Consider the following 9,622-nt stretch of genomic DNA (forward strand, 5'->3'; position numbering starts at 1 on the left):
AAATGGTTGCAACAAAGATGTGTGTTGCCTACAAAAGCCTAAAACACGTATCTGGCCACTTACAGAGAAAGATTGTTAACTCCTGACTTAAGTTGTGCTGAAACTCTGTCTGAAAGTGAATCCTTCATACCTATCACTTTGTTTTCTGGAGGCTATAAAAAATTAGAAGCATGGAATTCTTGACATACAGCCAGTGGGATCTGCGTGGTGTGATCTCTGTACGCTGCCTGATTTTAGAGTCAGGTCCACGTTGGAAAACAAGGCCAAACCAGCCTTAGGGAAGACGTTTCTTAAAGAACCTCCAAATCTCGTGATGCAAATGAGGTGTAGTACCTTCATATTTTTGGAAAAGGAAGTTGTTTGATACTTTCATAGCTTTAGGGAAAAAAATCAGTCTTTATGTTCACATATGCGATCTTGTCAATGTGCTCTTTGCAAATAGGAATAGACTGAAGTCTGTTTGAAAATTGTGTGTTTGAAAATTAAGAAAAATAATGCCTGCTTTATAATTCAGTTTATGCTATATGTTCATATGTAACCTGGATACTGCAGGATAACTTTCTGAAAATGTTCATATTTCTTAAATCCACTTTAATAGGTATGGTTTAAGAACTAAGTAGAATTTACCATACACATGTTAAGTAAAAAGTTTATTTTATGTTTTCTAATTATATGAGTAAAATGCCAGTCTTATAGATTTTTAAAAATAAAAATTGAGGGAAGACATTGTGGCTTTGTTTTCTGATTTTATGTAGTTTTGAAGATTGTAAAATATTTGTTAATCTTTTGCATTCTGATTCTCTCGTAATTCACAACATAACTAACACTTTTTAACTTTTAAAATAAACCTTTCGAAAATCTTCAATGACAATACGATTCAAAATTATGTACAAGTAAAGAATACTTACTTTATTATTATATATTTGGTTATTGCCAGCTTTCCATTATCCTTATAAATAATGCTCAATGTATTCTTGAAGAGGACATTTAAAAGTTTAAGAACCAGTAATTCCTAGTTAAAATGGGGGACCGTAGACAAATTATTTTCCCTACCAATATGTTATTAAAATAACAATAAAAGCAAAAACTTTCTTCAGAATCAGAATGCAATGAATTAAAGATTGTCATCATATAATTTGATGGGTTCTGGAGAGAATTAAAGTGAACTCACTAAACATGATGACATGGCTAAAAACTATTGAACATTATGGCTTTGCTGACCTTTCTTTCTGAGCAAAAACAAAGAAAAAGAAAGAAGATTTAGACCGTGTTATTTAGTGGCTGCAAATATCCACCTGGTATAAATTATAACAAACACCAGTGATATTTAGTAAATATTCCCATCCCTCTTTCTCATTTCTGTATTGATTTAGCTCAAGCCATACCCTCTCCCTTGTCCTTCCCTTACCAGCATATAGTATGGCCCGTATTGAAAGGGAAAAGGCAGTAAAGTCATAAATTTTGAATTTCATGGTAAGAAATTCCAATGCCTCACAATATTTTCCAAAAAATAGCAGAAGGGATATTTATTAACTCATTCTATGAGGCCAGCATTACTCTTGTACCAAAACCAAAGACACAAGAAAGGAAGACTACAGTCCAATATCACTCATGAAGATGGATACAAAAATCTCCATCAAATATTACCAAGTCGAAAAACAGCAATTTCTAAAAAGAATTATACAGCACAATGAAGTGTGATTTATTCTAGGCACACAACGCTAGTTTCACATTCAAAACTAATCAACGTAAACTACCAAATCAACATGCAACCTAATAAAAATAATATAGTTATACCAAGTGATACAGAAAAAGCATTTGACAAAATCCAAAACCCATTCATGATAAAATTTCCCATGCCAAATAAATAAAATTTGCAATTCCTTACAATGCTATACAATTTTGCTTTTAGGTATTTACTCAAGTTTTTGAAAATGCTTGTCCACATAAAAACCTGCACATCAATGTTTATAGCCACATTTTTCCAAAATCTGGAAGGAAACAAGATATCCTTCAAAAGAGGTGAATGGATAAGCAAACTGTGGTTTATGCAAACAATGAAATATAGTTTTGTGATAGAAAGAAATGAGGTAACAAGTCATCAATGCATATGAAATAAGCCAGTTTGAAAAGGCTACATAGTATATAATTACAACTATATGACATTCTGGAAAAGGCAAAGTGAAATAAGCCAGTTTGAAAAGGCTGCATAGTATATAATTACAACTATATAATAAGCCAGTTTGAAAAGGCTACATAGTATATAATTACAACTATATGACATTCTGGAAAAGGCAAAGCTATAGAGACTGACGATATCGGTGATTTCCAGGGGTTTGGGACAGAGGGGGAGGGTTGAATAGGTAAAACACAGGAATAATATAGGACAGGGGATCTATTCTGTATGATATTGTATTTGCAGATACATAACAATATGTGTTTATCAAAGCCTGTTCAACTTCACAGCACAAAGAGTGAACCTTAAGGGGATAGGCATCTGAGGATCCTATATGAAGGTCCTGAGAAGCAAGCACATAGAAGGCAGCGAAGCTGTGCACAGAAACATGAAAGAAATCAATCAAAACCTAGGAAGAACATTAGTATTATCCCCAAATATTCTTTATAAGAAAATAATTTCATTTCAATATTATAGGCCTAACCTATACAGTTACTTTCTGTAGTTTAATTTGAAGCATATTTAAATATTGTTCCATGACACTTATGTTTGTTATAAACTTGCAGCCATCTCTTTCAATTAAGCATTGGTCTAATGTACCATATATAGTATAATAAAATCAAAAACTTTTGAAACAAGAAGCAGCCTTGAGAACAATGTGTCTGATTTTTTTTCTTTATAAAGCAAAAAACTGACACATTGATATCTTAATTGCTTTATCCAAGTCACCTAGCAATTTACCTGTAGGCTCCATAGGCATAGGAAGTTGTAAGTTCCAAAGCACTTAGTAGATATATTATTTCTCCAAAATAAAAGTCATTGCAAAAATACTTTTCTCAACTGTTTATTGGGAAATAAACAACTTAGACCACAAGCAACTGCAGGAAGCATTTTTTTTTTATTTTTAAGTAATGACTTTTAAAATATCAACTAAAAATTAACTTAATACCATACGATATGCATCTTAATAGTGACTACAACAATGGGCATACCAAAGAATCGTTGAGTGCAGTGACGTCTATTGTTTAACATTTTTTAAAAGTAAAAACATTTCTGTATGATTAGACATGCGTTATTTGCATTTCATTTATTTGATTTTAAGATGGGTGAATATGGCAGATAGATAGTTTGTTGAAGTGATATTTTCTCATCATATAGACATGGCTTATGAAGTTTGAAATGAACTTGATTTTCACCATCTGCACAGAGATTTTTTTCTTGCATATTTAGCACAGTGTGACATCTAATTTGGTTACTACGGTTGTTCTTCATATTTCTAAGTTCAAAGAATTATTCTTTATTTCAAATATTCTATATTCTATAGCACTATTCACTCCTTGTAAAGTGGCCTTGAGGATGAAAGATTGAAATTGTTTTTCACTTTAAAAAGGAAATTATCTGTGTTTTACATTTTTTAGAAAATAATAGGACAAGGTAAAAGGTTTTTTTTTTTTTTTTAAAGACCCTGCTAAACAGTCAACAGCAATTATTTGTCTTTATATTAAAAATAATATTGGATAAAAAGGAGAATGTATTTTGCTATATTTTCTCAACATTGTATTAAAAAAATCAAAAGATTGAATTAAATTTTGAAGTCTGGCTTTTTTATTTCAGTTAGGCCTTGAAAGAAAAATATACATTTGTGGCCTAAGAGTCAATATTGAAGTTTTTGTTGTATAATTGAAACTATTAGTCTAAAGAGATAATGTGGGAGAAAAAATAGACCCAGCATCTAAATGATTTATACCAAAAGAAATTCCCAACTTTGTAAATATGTATTTACTTTTTTTTAATGGAAGATAATTATATGATATATGTATGAAATTTATCTTAGACCATGTAATTATATAACCAAGGAGATCCCAGAGGGCAAAATATTGTAGTGATTTATCCAGAATATGGCCCTGTTAATTTGTCATTGCTGTCATGCCATATGACTAATGGTGAAAACAAATATTTCCATGTTAGAGCAAAATAAAAAAAAATATATTTTTTATTTTGTGAGAATATTTAAAAATACTTTAGTTACCAGAGATATAAAATATGTTATATATGTTATGTTATACTTTATTTCTTAGTACTCTAACTCAGATACAACCAAGCTATCACAGGATGAGCTATCAGAGGACTTATTCTGTAGTAAATAAATGCTTGAACTTCGAGTCAGATAGAATGGGATCTATAACTTTGCTGAATTTCTTACTATTTGTATTACCGTGTGAAAGTAACTAAAAATCTTTAGGTTTCGTTTTCTATATCAAAAAATTCTGAACAATAACAGAACTAATCTTACAGATTTGTTTTGAGCAATAAAATCATTAACAAGGGGGAAATAGCAAAATACTTAGAATATAAAGTTTCCAAGGTAGGGATTGTGTTTTATTTCTATCCCTAGGGCCTAGTAAATGATTTTATATATATATATATATATATATATATATATATATATATATATATATATATATATATATATATATAAAAACACATATATATAACACATATATATATCATATATATGACATATATATATCATATATATATACACATATATATATGATATTATAATTCACTTTGTAAAACTTCAGTTACCTTAATATAAATGATATAAATAATGTAAATCTGGATTATTATTATTATTATTTTTATATCATGGAACTTTATATTTTCTGCTCATTTATAATGATAAAAATGTGGAGCATATTAGGAGCCCATGTATATTTTCCTTCATCTAAGAAAGTCGTGACATTATCATTTGTAGGAACATACACGAAATGATTTGAAAGAATATTTTATTTGATATTTATGTGATTCTCAACTTGGTGGGAGAATTATGTTAGTGGAGTGAGAGATGTATTAGGATTAAAGAAAACTATATAATGTATTTGTTCATTTAGTGATTTGTTGACGTGGGTTAACAGTGGTCTCCCTCCATTAGACTCCGTCTCCATGAGAGATGGAATGAGCTTTCCTTGTTCATTATTTGTCTCTTTAATGCTTTAATCATCTGGCACATGTGAAAAGACAAAAATGGCACGGATTGAGAAAAACGTATGCATATCAGTCAGATTTTCCCATTAGTGATAGAATTTTATGTAACTTTTGATCCTTTGGGAAACTAAGCACTTTTTGCTTAGAATGGTTAAATAAATACATAAAGAAAACAAGATATATTTCTCTGAGATTGAATTTCTGCAGTTGAATTTTGATTAAGATTTCCTAATATGTAAAAAGGGAAAAAGAAAAACATACTATTGAGAAGAATCCAAATAATTCACATCAGTAATTGTTTTTATCTATATAATTTTTTGATAAATTTCACCATTAGTTTATAATATTAGGCTATTAAGGATGATTTATTGTTTCTTATGTTTATGCACATATTTATAAACCTTTTTATGTTTGATAACATAATTCATAAGTAGGCAACAATAACATATGACTAAAGGAAACAAACCTTTGATTTATTGTTTTCCAGTATTTATATTTTTCATGTCAACCAGATGGTTGGAGGGAAGCCATGCTACCTCCTCCAACTTGTAGTGATGTATTCAAACATCCAGATAACCTGGTATGTGTTTCCGAGCATCATTCCCGCTGGCAGCCAAGTGTTTCCCACTTGAGTCTTTCCTCTTTGGATCCTGGCCAGACTAGGGCAAGACTTCATGAGGACGAGGAAGAAATTTGATTTTCCTTTTAAACTAACCATGTTTGTGTCAGCCACACCTTCCCTTGCTAAGAATAGAGGGACCCTGGAGGCCACCAGCTGCAGCCCTTGTGAGGTAGAATTGCTTCACTGGTCTTGATCTGAGCTGAATTCCAAATACTAAAAATAAAAGGAGAAAATGGCCATGTAGATTGGCCATCCTTTCAAGGCAGATATGCATTCAAGGGTCTCTAAGAGTGTTACTAGGAAACAGATAATTTGCTTGTTGGAGCAAGTGAAGGAAATTCTTATTATAAGACCTGGTACACTTGTCAGCTAAGAGGATGAGTCTGTACAACAGGGCATTCTGGGATTAGCCAGGCTAGAAGGCTACCTTCTGTGTTAAAGTGATACAATGGTACTATTATATAATGTATATAATATGTACATATAATATATGCATAAACATGCATGCTATATATAATATGAAGATTTTTCCATCTTATATATGAAATTTAAATAAACCTTAATATAAAAATGCCCTAGTTCTTTAATTCAGATAAAGTAATGTTAATTAAAACTATTAATTTTGATGTTGATACTAGCATTTTAAAAAGGCAGCACCATCTGTTAGGTTGCTATGAGAAATATTATAAAAGTTCACTGTTTAAAAATCTATTGACGTATATAAATCTATAGTAATGTTATCTTTTACTCTTCATTTATTTGCCTGGCTTTATTTGCCATTTTAAAAAAGATAAAATTATGAAATCGCATCCAATAGAGCTTAAATCCTGGTCCTCTCTAGTCTTCTGAAATGGCCTTACCCCAAAGAAAACATCTCTGAGCCCTACCAAAAATACTCTCAGAAATAAAGCTATAAAATAGCATACAATTAACTCTATGTTCACACCACGAATCTGGCTTGTTATGACTCATAACGATCACGTGCTTATGATAGAGTGCGTATGTGTTTCACAATCCTAAGGGGGCAGAAAAGGCATATCTAATTTATGAGAATTTTTTACAACTTCATTTCAGGGTCTCGTTATATCAAGCAAAACAAAATGCCATTATATTTTTAAATGTTAAGTGTTAATGTTTTGCTCAAAATCTTAATTTCTGATTTAGGATCTAGTTTTCTGTCTAAGCCAGATTTACTTTACTCTCATAAATGCATGGAGATTTAAATGTAAACCAAAAAAATGATCACATAATTATATTAACCTAAAGTCTATGCAAAATGTGATACAATATGATATTTCTGTTTATATATTTATTGCTCTTTAAAGATATTTTTATTTATACATAAATGTCTATGTGATTTGGAGATAATTGTAGCAAATAATTTAATTTTCAAAGAATATGTGTTTATTTGTTCACAGGTAGAAAATCAGTACAAAAAAATAAATGATGCGTGGGGAGCTATCACTGAGGTAAAATATAGGTTAATAAAAAGATAATGGTGAGAAAGTAAACAAAGCAGAGAGCTCAGGAAAGGAAGAGTAAGACAAAACAAAACAAAACCCTAAAATTTTGATGTCCAAGTCTGCACTTAATCTAGTGAAGATGATGAAATCTATGGTGTGAAACGTATTCCAAATGGATGGTAATAATGTTTGAGGCTAGTCACAGAAAGAAGAAAATTGGAATGAATAACAAATCTAAGGAAGAAAATAAAGTCTTCCATTAACACTGTGTTAATCCTATAATCTTTATAAAAATTTAAAAATTCAAAAGTTCCGAAGAATACCTGAGAGAGATGACACAAAGATAATCTTGTATTACAAAGATTCTTATTTTTTAAAATGTATATCCATATTTTATAATCAGTTGCAGGTGCAATGTTATTTTTTAATGGAGTAAAAATATTCTTGCAGAATTTGTCAGGTGTTCCTAGTTGACAAACATGCTCAGAGCAGCATCTTCTCAGGTTCTTTAGACACACTTTCATTTTAATCAGTTCTAAAGTCAAGTATCTCAGGGAAATATTCACTTGAAAATTAATGAAATCTCATAGAGAAGACATAGCTTTCAAATAATCCTCTACCTACTTTTTAAAGACAAGTGATGAAACAGTAAAATATTAAAAATACAATATATTTGTGGTTTTTATAAACATTGTGGCTCATGGATGTGCTTCATCTGTTTTTAAATATACTTTTCAAACTATACATTAAATTGCTTAAGCAGTTATACATAAAAACTTATACAACACGTTTAGCTTCTTAAAATATTTTATTTTTGCTATTTCAAACATGCTAAATAGAAAGTTGAAATCATCTTTTCAGAATGAAAAATCTTTTGTTATTTAAAATGCAGAACATTAAATAATAGATTGTGAATAAAACTTACAAATAAAAGGGATCACAAAAAGTAAATTTAATGATTGAATCAGTATAAAAAGTTAAAATGGCCTTTAACACTATTTTTAAAATTATTTTCTAAGATTTCAGAAACAAGAATGATGGTACAAATGATAAAGAGTTGGCTAATGCTTTATAAAAATATAGGCAAACATCACTCAGAAATAGTAACTCGGTACATTTGCCAGGAACTAAGCCATCTCTTTGGTAATCTTGGCATTACTATTAATTAAAATATATCTAAATATGAAAGAAATGCTGATAAAAGGCAAATGGATAAAATAAAAACTTCTATGTGCCTCAAAAAAGTTCCTAAATTTATAATCAGTATTACCGCATAAATTAATTTTGTGTCTTTGTAAGTTTAGGGGATTACAGGTTTTCTTGCCTCATAAATCAAGTCAGAAGGGATACCTCTTCTTTTGTCTCCTAGATGAGTTAGTCTCAGATTCATATTATTTCTCAAGTATTTGATAAAATACAACAGTGAAACCATCTGGGTCTGAAATGTTTTTGATGATGAATTCTTTTCTATAGTAGATATAGGCTACAAAATGCCCTGTTTTGTTGTGTGCGAGTTTTGCTCAGTTGCATTTTATAAGGAATGTGTCCATTTCGTCAGTTTTCCATTTGTTGGTATTAAGTTAGGCCTAATATTTTCCATTATCCTTCAATTATCTATAGTATCTACAGTGGTAACCCCTCTCTCATATATATTATAGTTTATGAGATTTTTTTTTCTTTTTTCTTGATCAATCTAAGCGCTGCTTATAAGGGTTTTGTAAAAAAAACAGATTTTTTTTTTATTATTCTGCTCAGAGAATCAACACACACCTTTGTAATTTTTCTATTTGTCTGTGTTTTATATCTTATGTCTGTTGTTTGGGTGCAATTTACTTTTTTAAAAAATGTATCTTAAGATAAAATTTTGGGTGATTTATTTTGATTTCAGACCTTTGTTTCTCCTCTAATGTTAGTATTTGAAACTATGAGATTCTTTAAGCATATTTTGGTTGTATACCATGAATTTTTATATACTATTTTTCATTATTATTGTTTGATTTTTTCCTAATATCTCTGGTTATTTTGTATGTGACACAACAATTATTTACACGAGTGAGGCTGAATTATTAGATAATTGATATTTCCTATGATAGCCTATTTTTACTGATTTCATTTGGACTTAGTGTGCGGTCTGAAACATGCTCTGTATATTTCTGATCTTTTAAAATTTATTAAACATTCTATTTTAAGGAAAAGCAGGTAGTTTCCTGGTATTACATACTATAATATAAATCTGAATCCTTATTACTGAAATATCACATAGCTTTAACCTATATTCTCAGTTTTATAAAGAGATCCTAATTATGGCAACAGAAAACTAGCCAACTTGAAATTCACTACATATTTGAGAAGTTACTACTTAATATTCTGGTA

Source organism: Pteropus vampyrus, unplaced genomic scaffold, assembly GCF_000151845.1.
Source record: "Pteropus vampyrus isolate Shadow unplaced genomic scaffold, Pvam_2.0 Scaffold73, whole genome shotgun sequence".
Classification (NCBI taxonomy): domain Eukaryota; kingdom Metazoa; phylum Chordata; class Mammalia; order Chiroptera; family Pteropodidae; genus Pteropus; species Pteropus vampyrus.